At 30.2% G+C, this 14,236-nt stretch overlaps 1 long non-coding RNA gene across 1 annotated transcript in view; it reads left to right on the top strand.

Moving 5' to 3' along the window:
* The first annotated feature begins 2,947 nt into the window (after positions 1–2,947).
* Positions 2,948–14,236, top strand: part of LOC136083977 (uncharacterized) — a 74,730-nt gene continuing 63,441 nt past the window's right edge. The window contains exon 1 of the long non-coding RNA XR_010640257.1: positions 2,948–3,125. This is a non-coding gene — a long non-coding RNA (uncharacterized LOC136083977). The remainder of the gene's footprint in view (positions 3,126–14,236) is intronic.

Raw genomic sequence — 14,236 nt, 5'->3', positions numbered from 1 at the left:
TCCAAGCCGATGTCTGAGACTCTAAAGACCAGAGTTAAGGAGCAACTACGTTGCTGCACATTGCTATTAAGATCTCTGTTCTTGTAGAAGATTTGCGTTTTCGCCGCTTGTTGGTCTGATGTTTTTCACGAATATCTCTAGCATAGAAAAAGCTTCTTACCTTTGTGAACAAAACAAGTATACTTTCAAGAAGAGAAAAAGATATTTCTTTATCAATCTGCAATTCAGTACTGTAGCATATTTTTTAAGTTACTTATACAGGGTGACCAGAAAAAACGGAGACAAACATTTTTCATGATTTTTTATAAAACCAACAAAAATAAAGTAAAACAACGATGAATAACAACAACATGGACCTTCCGCAATGATATACTCAGCCGGTTTTGTAGTGGCTTCCTCCCGCGGCGATACATAAGCTCAAACGCGTCTTGAAATATTCAGCGATGGGCCGCAGGTCTTCTGGCGACAATCAATCCATCCCGGCGTAGCGATTGCTTCAGCAACTCCAAACTTATGTGGCGTGTAGCAAAGGCCCTGGCCTCCAAAATTGACCACACGCTGTAATCCGTTGGGTTGAGATCCGGCGAGTAGGGTAGCCATTCCGAAGACGCGATGAAGTCCAGAAAATGGATAAGACACCAGTATTAAGTCGCTTTCGCCTTGTGAGCAGGGGAAGAGTCCTGTTGTTACGTCCAATTCACACCGCCGAAGTGCTGTTGGGCCAACGGAAGTACCACAGTCTCGAGAATCTCGCGTCGGTAGACTTCTTGATTGATTTTGACTCCTTGATCCACGAAAACGACGGGGGTCTTACCGCTAGCGCAGATTCCGCCTTAGAGCACAACGGACTGCGGGTTTTGGCGGTGTTCAATTATTGCCGACGTGCCGAAAGCCTCAGCGGACCAGCTCCTGTTGTTTTGGTGGTTGTGCGCCTGCTCGACGGTGAACAGTTTCTCGTCCGTGAACAGGATGCGCTCCCATCGCTGAGCAACGGCCCGACGCTTGAGTTCGAGTCATCTCTGGAGCCGCACACGTTTGTTTTCATCGGTGAGCAATTGAACTTTTTGGAGCTTGTAAGGCATGACGTTAAGCTCCCTTTTTGCCATTTGTCGCACCGATTCACGTTTCATTCCGGTTTCACGTGCAATTTTTCGCATGGAGACCCTCGAATTTCGCTTGACTCGCTTCCTGATGATCTGGCGGTTGGCGGACGTGTTGACGGTGCGTCTTCTACCACTACATGGACGGTGACATCGTGGCCGAGCTCCTTGAAACGATTGACAACCTTGGACACAGTTTGCCTAGGCACATTAGGCAAGCAAACAATATCACATTGTCGCATTCCTTTACGAAATAACTCCAAAATTGCACTACGTTTATTTGACATTCTAAAAAAGTCATATATATTTTAAAAATATCAAACTCAGAACATATATATACTAAACATAAAAACATGGAGAATCCGAAAACCAATAAAACTAATTGGATACCGTAAAAAACTTTATTATCAGGACATATTAAATTTTGTCTCCGTTTTTTCTGGTCACCCTGTTATAACTGAGTTGTTAAGCATTTCATTAACCAGAGCTTTGCTGTTGATAGATGTTACAAAAAATTTGCTTTGTTTACGAAAAATTGCTTCACATTGAATAAAGATATTTTGAGTGTAAATATTAGTATTAAAAAAAAATAACCTCTGTTATTAGTATCAAAATACATAATAAATTATATTTCCATGCATTGTTTTTTATATTGCTTATCAGATTTAGAAAATTTAAACCAGCCAAATATTAAATTACACTTAATTTTTTTTCATAAAAATTATTGGCTTACAAAATTTCACTATTAGATGAAGTATTATGTTTACTTCGTGAAAAATCTTGAAGAATGTGATTGGCAATTTCATTAATCAAAGTGTTGGTCAATAAAACATCATCAAGCTTGGATGGCAATAAGTTTTTATGAAGAAGCCCATTAAACTGAAAATAAAATTTTTCTGCATCACCGTTGTACTTTGAAATAATAATGTGCAGTTTTTTTCAAAACTAAAACTAACGCTCTGCTTTGAAGTTTTAACTCTTTCTTTTTTTTCTAAGAATTTCTTCAGGCAAGCATAAATTATTATTATTTTGTATTTTTCCATAAAGAAAATAACTCCAAAATTAGACTTAAATAGATGTATATACACTGCTAGGGCTAAAAAAAGACAAATCAGTCTTATCGCAAAGCCCCATAAATCATTTGACAATTTATCAACAGACTATTCAACATTATTTTTTTTAAGATCAAGATGACAAAATGTTATGGAGTTTTTATCTTTGCTAAATGGGTTAATGAGTTTTTGTTTTGAAGTTTTATGTCTTTTTAGCTATATTCCGTTTTGTAAATTTTACAACACAAGTTGCACGAAAAATTGGATACCAATCACTCTTTAAATAATAATACATCTAGATCTTGTTCAATTTCCTTGCTTATTGTCAAAAACTTCATCAGTAATCGCTATATACAAATCTTCAAGCTGTGTTGCAATATTATAAAGAATTTATATAGTATATTAATTTCAATGCTTATTTTTTAAAGTTAAGCAAGGTGAACCGGCCAAGTATCAAATTTCAAGTTAAAACGGGAAAATAATGGAAACGGCCCGTTTTTCCAGACTATCTATTTATAAGTATGATGCGACTAATACTAAAAGATTGTATAAACAAAACGTATAAGTTTGATTATTAAAAAGTCTTGTTTTTTAGATTTTTTCTGCTATAATAAGGTTATAATAGAACTTTTTACATTATTTTACAGTTAAAGTTATAAATAAAACGTAAAGTATTTATGTGTGTAATAAATAAAAATTAACCGAACACAAAATATTAAAATGTTTTATTATTCTTTGTACATCAAAGTAAATCAACATTATGACAATACAACAGCTAAGATAAATACTTAATGGTTGAATGCGTTTGAAAGCTCTTATTTTAATTTAAGATAGTATTTTTATATTGAGGCTAAAGGATTGACGTTTAAAACTTTAAAGAAATAAAATACAGTTTGATATTATTTCATTATTACAACATTGCAGAGAATATTCTATTGATTCAATAACTCAAATTCAGTTAAGAAAAAAAAAGGTAACGCTTTTCTTTAATAAATTTTTTATTTGAAAGTTTTTCATAACAAATGAAAGAATACTAAAACTGGCATTAATATTGTAACACCATTGAATCCAAAAAGTGATGTTTGTGGCGTAATACTGTAATTTCTCATTAAAATACTTTTCAAGATAAGTCTTAGTTAATGAAGCTTTGGACAGAATGCAAAAAATTTACTTTTTTATACAAAATTTACTCAATAGACAATATTTTTTGAAATAAAAGATTTTATTTTCTACCAGATTTTTATACATACATATAACAAGTAGCTATCTGGTACATAATATTTTAATTTAGTGATATCTTTCCTCTTCAATATATATTGTCTAGACTTGCAAACTCCAAAAACATGAGCCAGCTGTATCTGATTTTAGTTTTTTCAGTAATACGTCATTTTTTTTTTTTTTTTGTAATTTATTTTGTCACTATTCATTTTACATACAATTAACTTTAATACGTTTATAAATACAAGTATACTTATATGTATACATTTATAAATAAGATTAAAAAAAATTAAAATAATGACAGAAGCAAGTAGAAGACTGCAGTCTTATCAATTAGGCCCCTTGTATTTGTAACTTTGCAATGAGTTTCACGTGAGATTAACGTGACATTAAAAATTCATAAGTAGAAATAAACCAAAAACAAAGCCATGCACGTAACGATCTGATAGATAAGTATAGAAAAGAAATAAAAAACTATTTGTATTGTAATATAATCATCGTTTGTGGTCATTCAAAAGGGATAAGTTCGTTTTAGTTAGTTATGATTAATTTGATCTTTAAAAATGAGAGAGTATGTTGATGTCACTTTAGTTAAATAGGTGCTGTTTGACTGCTGCTTTAAAGAGATTTGATGATTTCATGTTTTTTATTTCCTCTTTAAGGATCGAATTCCATAATCGCGGTCCTCGAGATAAGATAGAAAAGTCAGTTATTTTAAGTAAAGTCATCAGTTATTTTAAGTAAATTTTATTAAAGTCTCAACATTTTATCAAAAATTACATTGTTAGTGGTATGATATTTGTTAAATTGCAAGAGGGGTCAAAAAAAACTAAAATCTTGGATATCTCTAACTTAAATAAAAATCGTAAGGGGTATACGTGTTGAAGAAAAGATAAAGACATTTATATGTTTGTTTATTGTAATATAATTTTGCAGCATCTATGAAACTTAAAAAATAAAAACCTTTTTACACAAATGTGTTAAACTACTGGTGAAGCAATTTAATCTAAGTGCAATTTTTAAAGAAGTGCAATAGGCTGTTTTAAGTTGCATGTTTTTCCGCATACCATCTGTTGAAAATAGAGTTGGTCAATAAAATGGTTCGGCAAACTAAAGATTTTATTTACGTTTAACAAGTATGGGAAGTTCTCTTAAATTAAGCAAATTTAAACCTATTGGCTTTCAAACTAAAAAATCTATACGACTACTGTTCTTAATTACATGAAATGTTTCAACTAGTGTCGCAAGAGTCAGGGGCGCCAAAAGCATTTTTTGGTGTTTGAGATTTCCAGACATTGAGCAAACTCTAAACATTTATATATTTATACTTATGACAAATAAGGATGCTTTGCAAAAAATTGCGATGATTAGAGCCCTCAAAATATTTGCCCCTCTTGCCCCAAACGTAAGAGCAACAAGTTGATGAAATATTTTTTGTATTATTTTTAACTAGACTTATATTCATCGATAAATTTTAAAAAAGAGTTAAAAAATTATGACAATATAAAATTTGCAACCCCCTTTCGTAAACTCATAATACTCGTGGTTGGGTGTAAACCATGATGTATTACTGAGTGTTGAAAAAATACATGAAGTAAAAAATACTTAATCAAAACCATATTTCAATTGAATACGTTTTTCTGAATAAAACATTTTAATTGAAATTTATTATTATTATTCCAACATTAAAATTAATGCATTAGGGTGTATCAATTTAAATATCTTAAATGTTGAGACATTATAGAACTAACAGAAACAAAAAAAACTCGATTGTTTGCACAGAACAACGAATACAAGTTGAAACAATAGATTTGAATGTAAAGATACGTTTAGATAATTCGGCATTCTATTCTATTGGGTACCGTTTTGCTTTCATCCCACAATTATTGAATAAAAAATCTGGGATCAAAATGCGGACAAACAACTCAAAAATGTATAACAACAGCCATTCAGGTTTCTCAGTTTTTAATACAAACTCACTTCAGAGCTGAATGCAATTAAAGTTTTTATTTTGATCGCTTAGTTTAAATTTGACATTTCAAAATATGATTACTCTATGTTTTTATTTTTATCAGTCGATAGCTTTCTTTGACAATAAGTGAAATTAAATAAACGATAGAATTTAAAGAATCTTAATACGCTCAGGGTGAATACATTTTCCAAAAGTTGATAAACTTCCCCTCCTTCGTATGAAGCACATAATAGTAAATGCTTAAACAAAAAAATTTTGACAAGGTCAGAAAAATTTTAGCAAGCTCTCTAAATATTGACAGTTAAAATGATTTTTTTATATAAAAAATATATTTAAAAGTTGCGACCAAACAAAATTATTACATATTTACAAAATTATTGATGAATAAATTTTAATCCATAATTTTTAAGAAAGCCTAAATTTCAATATTAAAAAATTTGTTTAAAATGGTTTTTAATCTTTTTAAATTTACTTGTTTCCATATTTGTACTTGTATAAGGGTTACACCAAGGAATCTTTATATACTCATAGAAAAAAAATGAAAAAATTGCAGCCTGCAAAAAATATAATAAAATAAATAAAGAGGTAAGCTTGTAAAAACAAAACTTCAATTTTATAAATATATTAAAGCACATAAGTATAATTTCATAATTGGTAAAAATTTACCAAATATAAAGTAACAAAGACTAGTTAAGATGCTATAGCCAATAAATAAAGCATTACTCGATCAAATAACTTAATCCAAGTTAATCCAAACTTTTAATTCAATTGTTTATTTTTATTTAAATCTTAATGCGTTAATTGAATCGTTCAAAATAAACTAGTGCAAATAAGCAACTTTTGAATTTTAAATTCTTTTATAAACAAGAAAAAAAACTTAAAAATTAATATCCTCCATAATTCCACACGTTTGAAAAATAGCCACATCGCTAATGCATACTGATATAAAATTTGATTCATGATTGTACTTATTTACAAATAACTTAAAAGACTTTGTTTCAAACCTCGCACTCCTTGACCTGAAGTATGAAATTTGACAGTTTGCTGGTCCAAGAAAGTCAAAAAACTAAATGATTGAGATTCATTAAAGCAAAGAAATTATATACAATAAATGACTAAGTGAAACAGAAAACAACATTAAAATCATGGCTTTTTCCAGTATTAAAATGAACAATGCTGCATTCTATATTTAAATCAGAACTAATGGAAAATTTACAAATTTCTTTTTTATAATGATTATAAATAGTATTTGCATCTATGTTAATTTTATTTTCATTTTTTCAACAAGAAAATTATCGAGATGTAAACTTTTTGAATATTTAGTTCTTTCTATAACTTGTTTTTAATTGCACCAGCTGGCAAACATTCAAGGTAGCAAAAATCTAATGAGAATAGATCCTAATAATATTTTCTGAATTTTTATTAAGTTTTGAAATGTTTGTCCGCGTTTTGATCCTAGTAAGCTTTGCGAAAGTTTAATAAATTTAATTTTTAGAGCCACAAGGGCACCTTATTTGAATTATATTTGAGTTTCATTTTTTTAAAAAAGTCAAAATCCATTGACATAAAAAATGTGTCTTTCGCAAGATTTTTTAGTTATTAATTCTAAAAGCAATTTGCATATAAATTCAGGCACTAGTGGTTTTTATTGTTTCTAATTATTTACATTTAACTATCATAATATGGTGGTATGTTAAGAGTTTTTCTTTCTGAAAACTTAGTTTATATGTCAAAAATACGATTTACCATCAAGTTTTTTGTGATTTTATTAAACACATTCTTTTCAAAATCTTTTAGAGCATAAGTCAAGGAATGTTTCCAGATTGTCTAAAAATTGTTAAAGTAGTTCCTATCTACAAGACAAGACAAGAGATCTTACTAATATAAATAAATATCGTCCTATATTGGTTCACTCAGATTTTTCAGAAGTTTCAGGGAAAAAAAGGTTTAATCTAATTTACGCCTATGTAATTAATAGTAAAATCGTATACAAAAACCAACTTGGTTTTGAAAATATTAGTTCAACAGAATACTCTGTTACACACTTTCCCAACTTACGCACAACATTTAAGAATCTTTTAAAAAATTTCATTTCACATTAGGAGTATTTATTGGCTTATCTAAAGATTTTAATACCGTCAACCATCAAGTTCTAACAGAAATGTTATCATCATATGGAGTAAAAAAAACAAACTTGGTTGATTGAAAAGATAACAAATTGTAAGCAATATGTTATCTTTTCAATTTATAATAAAAAATCTTCGTTGGACCTCTTCTCTTTATAATATATTTAAACAATCTCAATAAAACTTCAAGCCAACCAACCCAATCTTTGCAAACGACACAAATTTATTTCTATATCACGAAAATATTAATATTCTTTTCAATAATATGAATAGCAAATTAAAAAAACTTTCCGATTGGTTCAAAATAAATAGATTATCTCTTAACACTGCTAAAACTAAATGATTACTTTTTTATCCACTCTATAAAAAACATAGAATACAACATCTATTACCTGAACTCTACATTGGCAATGTAATCATGAAAAGAGAAAAAAGTAACAAAATTTCAAGGAATCTATATTGATAAAAATTTTTCTAGGAAACATCACATTAATTTTTTTCTTCTAGATTTTACAAATGCATTGGTATTTTATATAAAGCTAGAAACATACTCAATAAACGGCGGTTTACACAATTATACTATTCATTTGTAATGAAAGTAATGATCGTAGCCTAATTAGAGATCTTTATTTACCGTTTCCTCTTGCTTTGCTTGAGTGTTATGCGCACATAACATTAGATTTGTTTGTTTATTTCGCCGTATAATTAGTTTTATAATTTAAATGTTTATAAATGAAATCACTAGCCGGGCAAGTAGAAGACGTTATTTGTCTTATTACCGAACCCCAATCGAACGTATTTACAACAACCGTATAATCTATTTATACTTTGCAAATTATTTATTGAAAATTATAAATGTAAAAATAAAAAACAACTAGTTTAAGATATACTTCAAAAACAATTTTATGTTAAGAGTAATAATTATAAGACAGCAAGAGTAATAAGCATAACAAAGTAAATATATTAAAAGTTTAACTTAATATTTTACAATTACACATAAAAGTAAATTTTGTCTTTGAAATTTTATATTTTACTTTGTAAGTAAGTAAAATGTAAGTTATACTATCTACTTTCTCAATGAGAAGCCATTTCATGTTGACTTAACATAAATTTTGAGATAAGTAGCGTATTCAAATCAATTACCTGTTTATGGGTCCTTATAGTAAGTAATTCAGGTAATACTCTGATGTATGTGGGTAGTGTTTGTCGCAGGGCATTTTGAAAGGATATCTTTTCACGTATATCGTAAAGGGTAGTTTATAACAAGCGTGTATACCAGTAGAGTAGAGACGGGTTCCCTGCCGCTTTAGAGCCAAAGCGCTAAAAGGGGCTGCTAAATAATCATTGGTTTTTTTTTTTTTTTTTTTTATTACCTTTTAGTAGCTACGCTCTGGATGCTAGCCATGCATACAAACCTTGGCTAAGTCACTGGTCGTTAGAGCGCAGTTTTTCTACAGCTTTTTTTTGAATTACTCATTTCAATCAAATATTCTGTTATGGTAATATGATGCAATGTGACATTTTTGGTATCCGTAAAGGCATTTAAACTACCTGATATAATCTGTATAACAAAAGGAGCGTTTATCAGATATAATCTTTTTATTGCATTTTATTATATATAATCCATTTGAAAAAAAGATGGTAACGAAAGCCGGTTGTGGGCACCCTAATACCTAATAACCTATTCGTAGCGTTGGTGTCCAACCCGCATAAGGAAGATAAGAAAACTAAAATCTTGTTTAATTGCTTCAGAATAAACTTTTAATTTTTTAATCGTTAGCTTGACTTGACAAGTTGTTTGTCGATTGTCAGTGGTCCCGAAATTGCGCGATTGATTTTTTACTACCTCCCACACTAGCTAGTGCTCTGAAACTTTCAGCACTTGTGTAAATATGATAAATGTGCATGTTAAAATTGTTTTCAGAGCAATCCGGAGAAATATACTTTTTTGAATTTCTTTTTTTTTTAATTTTAATTAATCTTTTAGACTTGGTCGAACTCTGACAGCATTTGAATAGTCCCGATGAACATGCATGTTAAATTTTTTCCTGGCTAAGGGGGGCCTCATCCTAATTTTTTTTCGCAAAACATTTTTTCGTTTAAAATTGGGCTTTATAACTTTTTAGAATGAAAGACTTTTTATAAAATAGCTTTGAAACGACATTTCTTTGATTTACTTGTTTCTTTATTGACTATGTCAAGAGAAAATAGGTAAGTGGTCCTGATTAAAGTTTACCATAAAGGAACCGGGCATATTTGTAGCTTTGCTGCTGCTTATCGCTTCTTCTCTTATTCCGCGTGTTCGATGTTAAAAACCACGTTGAAGATAAGATCTTAATTAACAACCACGTAACAGAAATCAAAATTAATTTTTTTCTTTATTTATTATTAGCTAATCAAAAAACTGTTGTCTGGAACAAACTAATTTTAATTAGTCCATTTCAGACAACAAGTATTCCAGTTAGTCATTTTCAGGAGAAACTTAACAACCGCGCTGAATAAAAAAAGCCAAAAACAAAACTTAAAATAAAATCGCAAAATGCAGAGCAATTCCCTGTTTTTTTAAACGAATTAGAAATTAAACTTTTACACTTTTAAATAACTTATGTAAATAACATCAAGATTAATTAAAAAAAAAAAAAATGTTAAAAAGGCAGTAGTAAAAGTAATTAATTTTAATAAAATGGATAACTTTCATAACCGCAACAGCTGTTAAATTTAATTTATTCAAAATGGCGAATTAAGTAAGGTGGTTCAAAAAAACACACTTTTTAATTTAAAATTATATGGTTGATTGTGAAGAAAAATGTTCTATATGATGAAATGACATCAAGTTCATTTTTTTTTCAGTAATTTTTTTTTTTTTTTACTTTAAATTTTTAAATAAAGTTAAAAAATTAACAAAAATGCAAATCAAAATATTTAAATAACCGAATTCCAATCACATATTTAAAACCAGGCTTATATCATGGTTTTTGTTTTTGTTTAAGAATTTAACTTTCTGTAACGACACGGCGCAAAATCCAACATTTATATGCTCATGTTTACACTGTTTGATTCTAAGGGTTTTAGAGAGGAGGCTGAATAAGTGCGAATTTCATAACTGCGAATCTGCATAAGTGCGAAGCAGTTGGAAAAACTGGCATAAGTGCGAACTAGCACAAGCGCGAACTGGCATAAGTGCGCCAACAGAATTTGCAAACATTGGCATAAGTGCGAACTGGCATAAGTGCGAATCAATTGCAAAAACTGGCATAAGTTCGAACTGGCACAAGCGCGAACTGGCATAAGTGCGCCGAAAGAATTTGCAAACATTGGCATAAGTGCGAATTGGCATAAGTGCGAACTGGCATAAGTGCGAATCAATTGCAAAAACTGGCATAAGTGCGGCATAAGTGCGAACTAGCATAAGTGCGCTGAAAGAATTTGTAAACATTGGCATAAGTGCGTCAATAGAATTTGCAAATATCTACATAAGTGCATACTTGACTAAGTGCGCCGAAAAAATTTGAAAATTTTGGAATAAGAGGGCGGTAGCATAAGTGCACCGAATAGATTTTCTAACTTTTTCTTAGTGGGGGACTCTTGAATTTTTTTATTTTTAAAAATTGCTCAGGAAATATTATTATTTTCTTTGTCTAAAAGTCAATTTAAAAGTTGGTGTTGTCGTTCAAAAACTGTGCGGTAACGGGACACCTTAGTGAGGCTTCTATAAGGCATAGTGGCCTCAATGCCACGAAGCCGTTTAGATCTTTTTTTATCAAAGGCTCCTAATAAATTGGGCCTTAATAAACGTTTGTTCCAAAGTTGGTTAGGCCCGGTAGTGGGCTCGTGTTACAGTCTTTGTTAATAAAAGTATTAAAAGAGATTGTTGAACTTTCCAATGAATTACGAGGTTACTCCACACAATATTTAAAATATTCTTTATATAAAATATTTACAAGTTGTTTGCCGTTTTGATAAACAAGCTTTTGTTTATCAAAATACTACTCAATAGTTTGACTTATTCTCTTCTTTATTGCTGTAACTTGTCCAGTGAGCATGCATAGTGAACAAAGAGTAAAGCATGCTGTGACAACCAATTTAATCAAGTTGCAGTTCCTACAATTAATCCGAGCATCACACAAAACATTTAAATTTTTTCTTTTAAAGCAAAGTTCATGAATTTCCATGTCTTATTTATTTATTTCAAACTATATTTATAGTTAACAATTTACAATTGTTGTTTGTATACGGGCAATATATGTTCATATGTCTGGCCTGTCCACGGGCCTGAACATTAAGTTTATGAACTTTTAATTTGTAAAGAAATCAAGTTCGTCAACTTTTTTAAATGTAACATTTTTAATCAACTCGTATTTCCAAAAAAATAAAATTTTAATTATAATTTTATTACTGAGTGTTAATTTTGTCATTGCATAGTTGGGCCTGAGGTAAGCAAAACCATGCAAAACCAATATTGTGTTAGTCATTCAAAAACTGATTTAATATTAACCATACTTAATTTTTAGGTTCAGCATATCAATTTTACCAGGGAAATGGTAATATTTTATTTTTCAAATATTAGTCAAAATGAAAAATAAAATGAAGCCAGAGAAACAATTTTTTTCTATTCTAATGTCTTAACTCTACATATTAGGTCAAAGACACCATTTATTGAAATAAGAAAAAAAGATATGAAAATTTATTTTTTATACTAGCATTTTTTCAAAGTACTTTTCTTAGTATGGCCTAACGTTTTTGTAACACTTTACTTAACCCAAGCATAAATAAACTAATGGATAAATATGGATTTTAGCTGAGCTCAAGTGTTATAAATGATATCGATTCATCAGGGGGCGTTGACCTCATTTTTTAGTGTTTAATTATTCCAAACATGTATATGTTTATGTTAATGTCAAATAGGGATGCTTTGCCAAGTACTGTAATGATTGCAGCCTGGGAACCAGAAAAAACTAAAAAAAAAAGTAGTAATTTTACCATAATTAAATTATTTTCAAATTATCTACAAATTTAAAATTTCCAGAAATAATCTGCTGTGTTCGGTTTTTATGTCCCATCAAAGTTTAATATCTCTTCAAATCGAAGGGGGAGGGGGGGGGGGGGGGGAAAAGGAATGAATCAAACTTTTTATGGTCATAATTTTAGAACACGAATATTAGAAAATTATTTTTAATAATCTATCATTTTGTTAATCGATCACTGTTTTTATGTATACATATATGCAATAAAAATTATGACCATGTAAAGTTTGATCCCCCCTCCCCCTCCCCCCCCTCTTGTTTTGAAGAGACATGATAGTTAAATGAGTGTAGCGTTGATCAACCGACCTAGCTTCATCAATTAGTTGTTTGTGCTAGGAGGATCGATCTTCATCGTACAAACGGCTAATTGATGTAACTAGTTCGGTGGCTCTATGCTGCACTCATTTATATTAGACTTCTTCTCCGTTAGACATCCTATATTGGTCTCATATAAAAGTCTTGAGAACGTCGTATCCGGACAAACTAAAGACGTCTTTCTAGACGTCACACAGTAGTGTGTGTGTGCGTGTGTGGGGGGGGGGTACTTTTTATTTTAATATAAAGTTTTAAAAGAAGAAAAAACAATAATATAGATTTGGAAGTTACATCATATTATTACTTTATTCTACGCCATCAGCCAGGTTCGTATGAAATATTTCAACTTAAAGCTGTTTTCTTTATAAACATTGCATGTATCTAAGTATACTTTCTTAAAATGTTTAACTATATCTATATTATACTTCCAAACTTACGCTACAATAACTGTTAAAGCGACGTCATTGCAAAATTCAAATTTGATATGTTATTCTGAAACATCTCTTGAAACTATAGAATTTGAGTTGAAATTTATACAAATATTTTTATGACAATACCAACCAGAAAATAAAATTATACTAAAAGAACATGCTTTCCTAAGAGTTATGTTATTATTATCAGGTGACATAGAACTATGACCTGGACCAATGTATTTGAACCATATTATTTCAGTGATGGAGAAACTTGAAAATATTCTGTATATGAAAGGCTTACAATGTTTTCATTTAAATATCCGTGGCCTATGGAACATCTAGCATCATTTATTTGTTTAACTGCAACAAAAACAGTGACATATTCGCCCATATAAACCCATATAAGCAAGGACGACCCTAGTGAACTATATCATATTGAGGGTTATGCATTTCTAAGCAGCATACGCAAAAACAGACGTGGTGGATGTGTTGCCGTTTACATATCTAATAAGTTAAACTGGGTAAGACGTAACGATCTCAAATCCAAAGAAATAGAGAGCGTTTGTTTCGAAAAAATACTTCCAAAGACGAAGAGTATATTGTTTTGTGTCCTATATTGCCCACCGGATGGCTCGAAATACCTTAGCCACAATTTCTCTAACCTATTTTTAGTAATGATATCTAAACCTAATTAACCTAATTTATTAGAAACAATTTTAATTAGAGATCCTAATGTTAATTACATGAGGTCAAGTGATCACACTGAAATAAAATCAATGTTAAAATTCTATGGTAACAAGCAACTAATAAAAAGCGCAACCAGAACAACGTTAACATCTTCTACTTTAATTGTCGTAATTTATACAAATAATCTTACTCCGAAATGTGAAGAGAACCTTTTTTTTAGTCATTTTTACGCTGCGGCACATATACAATCGATCTCAATGTACACTACAGCCACGTTTTTATTTTTTGCGGTCTTTATCAGTATGTACTTAATTTTCACGCGTTTTACT

Source organism: Hydra vulgaris, chromosome 08 (genome assembly GCF_038396675.1).
Source record: "Hydra vulgaris chromosome 08, alternate assembly HydraT2T_AEP".
NCBI lineage: Eukaryota > Metazoa > Cnidaria > Hydrozoa > Anthoathecata > Hydridae > Hydra > Hydra vulgaris.
The sequence above is the reverse complement of the archived record's forward strand: the minus strand, read 5'-3'. Positions and strand labels throughout refer to the sequence as shown.